Raw genomic sequence first — 12,449 nt, forward strand, 5'->3', positions numbered from 1 at the left:
TCTACAAGTTCAAGTAACTCTTAAAAAAAAATAAACAGGACCTTTTGAAATATGAACCAGTTTTGGTATCAATGATCTCCATTACTTTTCTAAGTGTTTAGAACCAAAGTTAATCTTTTTACACTTTTGCTGAGAACTGATGTCCAACTCCCGTGTTTATTGTGCTGCCTTATACAAGTTTTTCCCTCTTGAAGGTTTCATTTGCTAATGTTGGTATGGGAGATGAAAATGAGGTAGAACAGAATGAAGGTAGATACATGGAGTGAATGGGGTCTCCCCAATACAAAGTACACTAGCAAAACTTGAGAAACAGGTAAAATCTATAGCTGGGTGTAAAGGCTAGATACAGAAAATATGAAGAAATGATGATGGCTAAATGTAACCTGAAGACCGAGAACTATATGTAAACTTCCCAAGAATCAAATGTACTTTTCACACACCCTCTCTACTCCAATCCCTCAGTATGATGTGCGAGTATCATTTAGGGACTGCTGTGTTTATCTTTGTAGGCAGTCTTAAAGCCAAGTAATGCAAAATGTACCTATGGATAAGTTAGATAATGTTTACTGTAGTTAAGAATATTACTATTTTTATGATCTAATCTAAATATTTTAAGCATATCTTGAAGTTGAGATATGCTTAATTTCCTTTTGGCCACAGCTGACATTCTTATTTAGCCTTGCTGAAGAAACAGGCCAAACTGCTGGATTATTATTTTTGCTCCCACTTTAGAAACTGCTTGAGCTTGCGTCTTATCCTTTTTTTTCTTTTTTTGCTTCCTATCTTGTAATTGATATCTATATTTCTTGTTTGTTATGGTTCTTTACATCTATTTGGGTGTAGCAAATTCACTTTTGCTTATTCTTTGAATGTGAAAATGCTTTATTTGTTATATACCATATAAGTAGACGTGTGAAAATTTTGAAGCATGAAGGGAAGTGAAATATTTTTAACAAAGAGTCTTTCCAAGTGTAACCCCTACTTATCTACAAGGAACTTTATTAGTCAAAAACAAGTAAATGACAACACCCCTCTGTCAGAAATGGGTAGATCCAGTAGGTAGAAAATCAGTAAGGACATCGTTGAAATCAGCAGAATACACATTCTTCTCAAGCTCATGTGGAATATTCACGAGGATAAAATCACATTTTGGGGGCTTCCCTGGTGGCACAGTGGTTAAGAATCCGCCTGCCAATGCAGGGTACACGGGTTCCAACCCTGGTCCAGGAAGATCCCACATGCCGCAGAACAACTAAGCCCGTGCGCCACAACTACTGAGCCTGTGCTCTAGAGCCCGCGAGCCACAACTACTGAGCCCACGTACCTAGAGCCCGTGCTCCGCAACAAGAGAAGCCACCGCGATGAGAAGCCCATGCACCGCACCGCACCGCACTGAAAAGTAGCCCCCGCTCACTGCAACTAGAGAAAGCCCGCGCACAGCAACCAAGACCCAATGCAGCCAAAAATAAATAAATAAATATATTTTAAAGAGTTATGGAAGATAGAATGTGAAGATGTAACATTTATCTAATCAGAGTCCCAGAATGAGACACCAAAAAGAATAGGTTAGAGGCTAGAGGTGAAGAGACTGTTAGATTACTAACAGATTACTAACAGTCTACTCTCTTAGATTAGATATAGGTTATAGTATATAGCTGACAGTGTTTCAAGATTAATATAAGACATGAATCCACCAAGAGAGGAAGTACTGGCATATACACGTATCAAGTAGAATACCTAAAAAGAAAACCAGAAAGAGAAAGAACAACATATACATGTATCAAATAATATACATGAAAAGAAAACCAAACCAAGGTACACGAGAATGAAATTGCAAAACACCAGAGGAAAAGGCCATATTAAAAGCATTGCGAGGGCTTCCCTGGTGGCGCAGTGTTTGAGAGTCCACCTGCCAATGCAGGGGACACGGGTTCGTGCCCCGGTCCGGGAAGATCCCACTTGCCGTGGAGCGGCTGGCCCCGTGAGCCATGGCCGCTGAGCCTGCGCGTCCGGAGCCTGTGCTCCGCAACGGGAGAGGCCACAACAGTGAAAGACCCGCGTACCAAAAAGAAAAAAAAAAAGCATTGCGAGAAGAAAAGCAAGTAGACCAAAGAATTTTAAACAGCAATAATGGCAGCCAGAAGACACTAGAATATCTTCTAAATGTTGAGAAAAATAACTGTCAACCTATAATTTTGTGTCCAGAAAAATTATATTTCCAGAACAAAAATGGAAATAAGACATTTTTAGAAAAATAAAAGCTTTGCTTTTTAACACCTTCACTAGACGAACTCCTAAAACAACCTTTGGATGAAGGAAGTGACCCAATAAGAAATACTGAGATGCAAGGAAAAAATGGTGAGCAAATAAATTGATAAACATTTGGGGTAATCTAAAGAAAACTGGTCTGTAAATAATAATAATAATAATAATGTCAAATTTGTGGGGTTAAAAAGCACAATTAAAATATTGGGCGATAACATAAATCAGCTGGAGGATGATCAGAGTTAAACTGTTCTGCGGTCCTTGTATTGTTTTGAAGGGGTTAAAGTATTAATTTTAAATGTCTGTAAGAAAAGCATTCAAGATAGAATTTCAAGCGAAACTACCCATATGATATTTACAATGTTTTAATGCTGTCTATGTATCAACTCATTTACATTCTTCCAACAATCTTCTGACAGTCTCCATTTTATACATGAGGGAAAATAAAAGACACAAAAACATGAGCCACAAGTCATCTAACTACTGTGTGACGAAGTTGGAATTTGAGAACATGGCTTTGGTGGTTATGTTCTACAGTATCTTAAAGACTCTGAAAGAATAGACACAGAAAGCAGAAATTCCAGAACAGCAGAGGAAGAGAAAGGCAATAAGAAATAAACAAATAAACATAACAGTATCTCCACCTATTTACCCCGTGCAAAGAAAAATTTTAAAAATACAAGAAAGAATTGTAGAAAAAGAGGGCCAAATAGAAAATAGAAAGGAAAGACCAAAGGGAAAAAATTCAAATATGTAAGTAATCACAACATAAATGGATTAAATTCTACAGCTAAAAGAGTCAAAGTAGTTTTTAAAAACATAGCTATGTGCTATTTACAAACATAAGGATATGGAAACCATAAGATATATCAGGTATATAATAATGAAAAGAAGACTGGTGTAGCTACATTAAAATCACACAATCACAATGGACTTTAAGATAAAAAAGCATTATTGGGGATAGAAAGGGCACCACATAATGATCAAATCTACAAGGAGAAATTGATAAATCCACCATTATGGTGGGGCTACTTCAATACTCTCTCACCTATTGATAAGTTATTGACAACTCCATGTACATAGATAGATACAGATATAAGGTATACAATATTTAGAGATTACAGTGTCGACATACAGCAATAAGAGAATACACATTATCATCAAACCCGTAAGAAATATTTACATAAATTCACCAGTGTACCTTAACATATTTCAAAGAATTTGGATTATTTAGACCAAGGGTTGAAAAACTTTTTCTGTAAAGCACTAGATAGTAAATACCTTAGCTTTGTAGGTCAATGGTCTCTATTGCAACCACTCAAGTCTGCCCCTGTAACTTGAAAGCTGTCATAGTCAATATGCTTATGCAATTCAATTATCTTCTCCTCCTGCAGGAACAAGGATTGTAATTAAGCAAATGACCATAGCCGTATTTCAATAAAACTTTATTTAGGCACTCTGAATTTGAATTTTATTTAATTTATACATACCTCAAAATATTTGTGTTTTTCAACCATTTAAAACGTGCCAACCATTCTTAGCTCACAAGCTGCAGAAAAACAGGTCGTGGCTGGGTTTGTTGATCCCTGATCTAGACCTTGTAATCTCTGCTTGCAAGGCAATAGATTTAGAAATATATTTCAGACTAATTTTTTTGTTAAGATTTAACTTAAAACTTAAATAACAGTACCTTTTAATTTCTAAAGATTCACTTAAATAAGTGGGATTTAGACTTCCAAATAACCATGGATCAAAGAGGAAATCGTGAATGAAAATTTAAAAATACTTCGAACTGAAAAAAAAAGAAAAATAAATTTTGATATAGTCAGATCATGAAATATTCTATAGCAGTGAAGGTCAGGAAGCAACCACCACATTCAGCAGAATAAATTACTCTTAGAAACATAAAGTTTCTAAGATCACAGAAAATTATGTGCAGTAAGTTGCCCTTTTTACAAAGCTCAGGAACAAGCATAACTAAATGATATATTATTTGGGAACACGTATATACTTGCTAAAACTAGTATGTAAACAAAGGAATGTTTATCATAAAATTAAGAATAGTGGTTACTTCTGAGGGGCAGGAAGGGAAATGGAACAGAGAGTCTTTATAGATAAATTGCAATAGTAATGTAATGTGTGTCACAGGTGTTCACCTTAATTACACTCCTTGCTCCTGCAGAGGAAAAGACTGTTGAATTGCATACAATGACAGAGGAGGGACAGAGCAATTGTTACTCTGATTTGTGGTGAAAGCGATCCAGTTACCGTTCTCTTATTTACCTGGACACAGGTCATCAGAATGCCTCATCGCCTATTATCCCTGACCTTCGAATGTCTGGTGAGCTCTGTACATAAAACACTCCTTTCCGAGCAGGACCACAGATACTCTGTCCCTAATTTTAAGTGTGAAAGTTGATTTTTACAATAAGGCTTATTTCCTCCAGAAATTCTAATGCCTCGGTACAGCTGAGGAAAATTTAATTCTCACACTTGAGAGTTACTCATTCCTTTACTAGTAACACCTGAATATTCTTTAAAATTCAGAAGAGACATCGCTTGTTTCATCTTTTTGAGATAACTGTACTGCTCGTTCCACAGAACTGGAAATTTGCCATTTGAAAACAGTTATCTCACTATTTACAGCTTTCTCTAATCAAATCTAAGCTTTTTATTTTTCTACGTGTGCCTAACCAGGAAAGCAGATGAAAATCAAAGGAGAAAAATAAAATAACCATGAGGAAAAGTAAACCTTCAGAAACTGGTTAATTTTAAATTACAGTAAAGCCATAAAATGGAATTCTATTTCATGATGAAAAAGAATGAGGTGGTTATATTAACCACTAACTTGGATGGACATCAAGATATATAGTTGTTAAGTGGGGTGAGGGGAAAGGTGAGTTGCAATACACTCTGTAGTAGGAATGAATTTATGTAAAAAAAGAATAACAGCTAGAGAAATACAAGCCATATTTTAACAGTTTCTTTTATAGGAAGAGAGATGACGGTGGAGGCAGGAGTTCCTTTCACTATTTCGGTTAATATAATTCTATAATATTTGAATTTTTAACCACGGACCTGTATTATTTTGTGGCAAAGAAAATTTAACATTGTAATATTTTGTGAATTTTGTGTTTCTGAATTCTTTACTCCGTCTAGAACTCAGCTAGAGTTTTAAAATTTCCATCCCTAAAGTCTAAAGTATCTTTAGTTTACTGAGCTAAAATAACCCTCAGGCTATTTAACAATTCCCTTTGGGGACCGTATTGGAATTGCAAATGCAGACTCTGTTTCCTTAAGTTGGCACCCCAGTTTTTTTCTCCATTGACAGTAGAATCCTGGGGCGGGGGAGGTGGGAAGGGAATAAAACAAAACAAAAGAGAACTCCTGTTACAAATTTAAAGGTTTTAAGAAGCAAATTCGCATCTCTCATTAGCTTTCTCACTCCAATAGCCCTGGTGCTCAAGAAAACTCCAGCAACCTTAAAGATAATTTTCCTGATAACAGTGCTTAAATCCAAGTTTTGGCAAGACAACAGCAAAAATATGCCCCAGATTCCAAGTCTACTTTCATCTTAAAGAACTTGGATACACACACACACACACGCGCACACACACACACACACACACACACACACACAGAAATCTCTAAACGCGTGTTGGTTTTCCGAATACACTTTCCTTTCCTTTAATGGACACTTTTTTTTTAATGCAAAGCTTTCAAAGCATTTTCCACACTTTCTTATTAAGCAGAGTGTTTACCTTACTAACCATAGTTATCATTGTGCACATTAAGGGTTGTACTTCACAAGTACACAATTCCTTACCCAAATCCTTGCAACCAGATGTTTGCATCTTGTGAAGGTAACGTGACGCTTATACCACATACGTATTCATAGCAACCCAGCAGGGTCTGTAATTAACACATTATTTCTGCAGCAAATCATATTCACACAAATTAGAACGAAGTTCATAAGTAGCCTCATAGCCCCTCAGATTCGATTTGCTATCAAACAAGCACAAGTCGTCAGACTTTGTCACCAAATGAAATTTGAAAAAACAAACAAGCAACTTTTTAAAAAACTTTTGACTTGACCTTGCAGATAAAGCTGTTATGCACCTGTATGATGGTGCCACAAGGAGGAACTGCCTTGCTTGCCTTGCATTTGAGACTCTAAATGGCTATCGTTTTGAGGGCTTGATGTCTTCTGCCTCTTGTGTGCCTTCCATCCATTTTGTTGCTGTGACTTCCTCTACCACCTTCCTGCCCAGATACTTTATTATGTTTAATCGGCTATGACCTGAAAAAAAATAGATAACCAAGTTATTATAATCATGTATGAAATAGAGTAAGTAGATTATACATAAGGAGCGCTAGAGTTATTTTGTGATATGTGCATTTTGCTTGCATTCTTGACAACACCTATTTCAACAAGTTAGAGGCTTTGGTTTGCTAATGATTGTCACCTGTATTCACAATTTTTGAGATTTTTATCCGTAAAAAAGCAACTCTAACTTCCTGTTCTAAAAAAAAAAATACAATGTCTCATTTTATAGATGTCACCAGTTTCAGAAACGGACATCTTGTGAAAGCATGCTATTCTAATATATGCATATACGACCTTTTGGTCATATGCAAATAAGCTAAGGGCTAAAGTTTATTTACTCTTGCACAAAAAATAAGTGATGACAATAAAGATTAAGGTATTTATAAAACCTTAAAGTACAATCTCAGGGTGACATTTCTAAATCATCACAGTCACTCGCCTGTATTTTTCTTCTTTACTCAACTTGCAAGTCCTTCTGTATTTTGACCCCACTCTGTACATTTATCTTCATTTATTAGTGCTCCTGCTGTGAGCTTCCCACAGCTCCAATATGTAGAGCCCTTCCTTGGTGTTGCCCACACAAGGCACACTTATCACTGCAAGACAAAGAAACCTGGGGAGGAGTGGAGAGTCATGACTGGAAATCAATGCAGGAATGTCCGTGATTCAAGTTTTCAGGAGGAAAGTAGCCAAAGCAAGTGAAAGATCAATACCAGGTGCTAAGAGAGTGACATGAAAGAAAAGTATTGAAAGCAGTAAGAACCCAGAAACCCAATCAGATGGCTCACTAGTGAGAAAGCATCTAAAGGCCTCTGATTCATTCATTCAGCAAAGGTTCAAGCACCTGCCAAGCACAGGGATGGGCTTTGGGGATATAAAAAGGAGTACAAAATGGTCCCCACCCTTGAGGGCTTGCAGTATTAGCAATTAAACAGACAGAAATAAATAGAGACAACCATATGCCATGTTGTAACAGCATAATGTAATACCAAGCACTATCTGAGCCACAGAGAAATGAACGCTCAACTCTGCTGTGCAGAATCAGGCTGGCATCACAGGGACTCACTTGACTGCCCTTCGCTGATCACCTTCGAACCTCCTTGCTGTTCCTCAAGCACCCTGGCCTGCTTCCACCGCAGCCCTAGCACTGGCTGTTCCCTGACCCTTAACGCTCTTCTTCCAGATATCGACAGGGCTCACTCTCTCACTTCATTCAGGTCTCAGCTCAAATGCTACCTCATCGGAAAAGATTTCTCTGACCAATCACCCTATTTAAAACTATATCACCCGGGCTTCCCTGGTGGTGCAGTGGTTGAGAGTCCGCCTGCCGATGCTGGGGACGTGGGTTCGTGCCCCAGTCCGGGAAGATCCCACATGCCGCGGAGCAGCTGGGCCCGTGAGCCATGGCCGCTAAGCCTGCGCATCAGGAGCCTGTGCTCCACGACGGGGGAGGACACAACAGTGGGAGGCCCCAACAGTGGGAGGCCCGCGTACCGGGAAAAAAAAAAAACACAACACAACTGTACCACCCAAGGGGAAGGATAAATTAAGACTTTGGCATTAACATACACACACTACTATATATAAAATGGTTAACCAACAAGAGCCTACTGTATAGCACAGGGAATTATATTCAATACCTTGTAATAACCTATAATGGAAAAGAATTAAAAAAAAAACAAAACGGTACCCCCAGACACACACACACACACACACACACACACACACACACACACACACAGAAACTCAACTCTTTCTCTCTCTTTCTCCCTGTTGCCTGACTTTGTCTTTTTTTTCCTCAGCCCTTATCACAATCTGCAATCATCTTGTCCAATTATTTATTGTCTGTTTCCCTCATGTAAATTCTGTGAGAGCAGGGATTTATCAGTTGTATTTACTGCTCTAGCCCCAGCACTGGACAGAGTTGAATGAGTGAATGAATAAATGAATGAATGAGGAGAAATTTGAGCTGAGTTATGAAGAGCATGTAGTGGCTTGTCAAGGGAACAAGGCGTGTGTGGAGGCAGAGGGAGGACTCAGAATGTACAGAGACACCAGGGTAATTAAAGGGAGTCAAGGCACCTTGGAAGGAATTTAGAGAGAAATAAAATGATCTGTGCTCAGCACACAGTGGGTTTTCATTCAACGTTACTAAGTAAATAAGTGAGAGAGCAAGTGAGTAAATGAGTGAATGAATACACGATTGAATTAATGATCAGGTTTTTGTCTTAGAAAATGTGTGAGCCTAGATGGGTGGAACAGAAGACAGGAAGTAGAGATCATTGAGAAGGCTGGTCTTCTACAAAGAGGAAAATAAAGAAGGCCTGAATGAAGCAAGTGGGAATAGAGAAGAGAGACCACACTTGCGAAGCAAGTAGAATTGTGATGTGATTGAAGTGGGGGAAGTAGGTGAACGCAGAGGATCCCGATGTAAGTGTCCAGATGGGTAGTGGTGCCGTGGACCACACGGTAAAACCAGGAATGGTGAAAGGAGGCTGCGCTGGGGAGATAATCTATCCTGGGTTGTACATCTTGGGATTGAAGTCTCTCTGTAATAGGGGAAGACAACTAATATGTAGTTGGAAGCGTTGACCTAGGAGAAAAGTCAAGACAGAAGACAGGTTTGGAATACCTTTATGGATGGATGTCTTTATCTTCAGGAAAACATGTTAGGATAAGAAGACGAAATTCGAGGATAATTTAAGAGGTCGAGAGGCAGAGGGGGGAAAAGGAACCTCCACTGAAAACTAAGAAGCAGCTAATAGAGTGGTAAGAGGAAAACTAGGAGTTTAAGCCCATGAGAATTAGCATGTGCTGTCTTGCTCATTACTGTAGCCCCAATGTCCTGGTACAGGATAAAGAGACATGCAAATACTTGTAAAAAAGGGAAGTAGGGAAAGAAGGAAAGAGGGAGGGATGGAAGGAAGCTTGAAAGGAGGGAACTGGTTAACAGTAAGACTACAAAGCTATCAAGAAAGATAATGGGACTGCCCCGGTGGCGCAGTGGTTAAAGAATCCGCCCGCCAATGCAGGGGACACGGGTTCCATCCCAGGCCGTGGAAGATCCCACATGCCGCGGAGCAGCTAAGCCCATGAGCCACAGCTACTGAGCCAGCGCTCTAGAGCCGCGAGCCACAACTACTGAGCCCACGTGCCACAACTACTGAAGCCGGCGTGCCCTAGAGCCCGCACGCTGCAACCACTGAAGCCTGCGCTCCTAGAGTCAGTGCTTTGCAACAAGAGAAGCCACCACCGTGAGAAGTCCATGCACCTCAACGAAGAGTAGTGCCGCTCACCGCAACTAGAGAAAAGTCCGCATGCAGCAACAAAGACCCAACGCAGCCAAAAAAAAGATAATGATAGCTAAGAAAACTCAGATTTATTTTATTAAGGGATTATAACATGCCAGAGACCCTTTTAAGCAGTTCACACAGCTTGACTCATTCAATTCTCAAAACAACCTCGTGAAGCAGGGGTGATGATGATGATATGATGATGACGATGATGATTATCCCCTCTTTATAGATGAGAAAATGAGGCACAGAGAGGTGAAGTTGCCCAGGGTTACACAGAAAGTAAATGACAGAAGCAAGATTTCAAGTCCAGCCATCTCGCTCTGAAGCCTCTTTGCACAGATGGAAGAGCGAGTTTTGTGAGGGGCCTTGAGTGAGTATGGTTTCAATGGAGGGGCAGCTCTGTGGCCTGGGGAGGGGAAAGGAAGGCAAAGAAGTGGAGAGGGCAAATGTAGACTGCTACTGCAAGGCGGTTCACTAGGAAGAAAGAGGGACAGATAGTAGCTGGAAAGGAACACAGGGATGTCAGAAGCCGTTTTGTGGTTTGTTTTTATTTGCGGTTCGCGGGCCTCTCACTGCTGTGGCCTCTCCCGTTGCGGAGCACAGGCTCCGGATGCGCAGGCTCAGCGGCCATGGCTCACGGGCCCAGCCGCTCCGCGGCATGTGGGATCCTCCCGGACCCGGGCACGAACCCGTGTCCCCTGCATCGGCAGGCGGACTCTCAGCCACTGCGCCACCAGGGAAGCCCCGTTTTGTGTTTTTAATGAGCAAGTCTGGTGCATGTGGACTCGCTACAGTCTGTTTACATCACACCCCAGAATTGCTAAAAGAAAAATGAGGGGGTTGGCTGAAAAGACACTCAGGTTACTTCCAGCTCTGATTCTACTATTCCACAACTTTGAAATTCTTTCTCAGTGCAGCCAGATGGAAGATTTCACTTGATAACATTAGTTGGAAAAATAATTTAATACACTTTTAAAGAGGTATATAAATAGGAGTCCAGGGGCCTCTTTGAGTTTCCTTATGATTCATGAGCTTTTCATCTTTTCGCATCCTAGTCAGTGATGCGTCCTGTCTTTATGAGGAAGCTGAAGTTTTTCTTGTCTTTAGATTTGGGCTAAGAACATATTTTTACTTTCTTTTCTTAGGTTAGGAAAGAGTCAGGGTCATCTAGGTTCACATCCTTTTTCTCCATTGCCTTTTCCCTTTTGTACTCTACCCCTCCTTGCACAGGAAAAAATTAATTTAAGTGCAGGCAGTTATACACGAGCCATAATGTTTCTTTCACAACATGCCCTAAACTGTTTAATCATTAGTGTTGTTTCCTGCGATTCTTTCTCTGCTAACTATTCCTTGAGACACTTTTCCTCTTTCCTAAACTTCTCCTTTCCTCCTCCTCTATGACCAAGTGTAGTGGACACATACCAATCCCAGAAATTACACTAGACCCTCCTTTTCCCTCTATTCTTACCTTATGGAGCCCTTTATTGGCACACATCCTTCAGTGACACATATTCCTATCTTTTTCACACCTTTGAACAACTTTTCCATCTCTAGTTGCTCCTTTTCCTAGCCACACAATGTCAGTTTTCAACGATCTCCTAGTAGGGCTATGAGATGGGGTAGAGATTGGCTATGGAAAATAGCAATATAAGACTCATTTCTTTTCTGGCTTTGGGATGTGTTTTCACACTTACCAAAGTTGGTACATACCCAAATTTGGAAAATCACAGCACTTCAAACAAAGTAAAGCGCTACTTGGAAGACATGTCTCAAAAGGAATTAGAAAGCTATCTACTTAGCTAATCTGTGCTCTTTGCTCATTTCTATTCTGGGCACCCCTCCAGACAATGGATGAATAGTGTTTATCTCTTAGACAAATGCAAATAATCTTCACAGAGAGATCTTTATTTTCCTCTCCAAAGCATGATATGTTTCTAGCTCTCAATTCCCCGGAGCAAGGTGATAATTAAAGTGTTTCAGGTTCAAAGGCCCTCTCTCTAAAATTCCTGATGAGCTAGTTTCAGACAGGAATGAGAGTAAACAGAGATGGCTATGATATCATAAGTGAAGCAGGTTATAATGTTAATAAGATGCTGAAAATAAGACGTGTCTGCCTAGTATCAGTAATTGACTCTGTTCACATTTCCCTGACACATGTGAATCCAAATCCTATCGTTCATAATAGTCTTTATTTTGGCAGGTGTATGCACCAAGCAAAGATGAACAGAGTGCAAATAAAGAACCTTTGTCAGTACTGTAGCCAATACCATGATAGCACCTCATTATAAAGAGACCTAAAACATTTCATGACAGCAGGCAACCTTCCTCTAGAAATCTCCATATCTCTGAAGCCAAATAATGATTTGCCCCCTTTATCTTTACAGGCTGTGCTTTTGAAATTATAAAATAGTTCAGAATACTCAGCAGTGATCTGGGACAACCCAAGTACTTCTTTCTTTATATATAAGGAAAATTTTCAAATATTGACAATGCTGATGATTTTCAACCAATTTAATCAGTTTAATCAGCAAGGATTCCTCCATCTTATTCTTTGTAAGAAT

Source organism: Grampus griseus (assembly GCF_964374135.1).
Source record: "Grampus griseus genome assembly, chromosome: 11".
In the NCBI taxonomy this organism is placed as follows: Eukaryota; Metazoa; Chordata; class Mammalia; order Artiodactyla; family Delphinidae; genus Grampus; species Grampus griseus.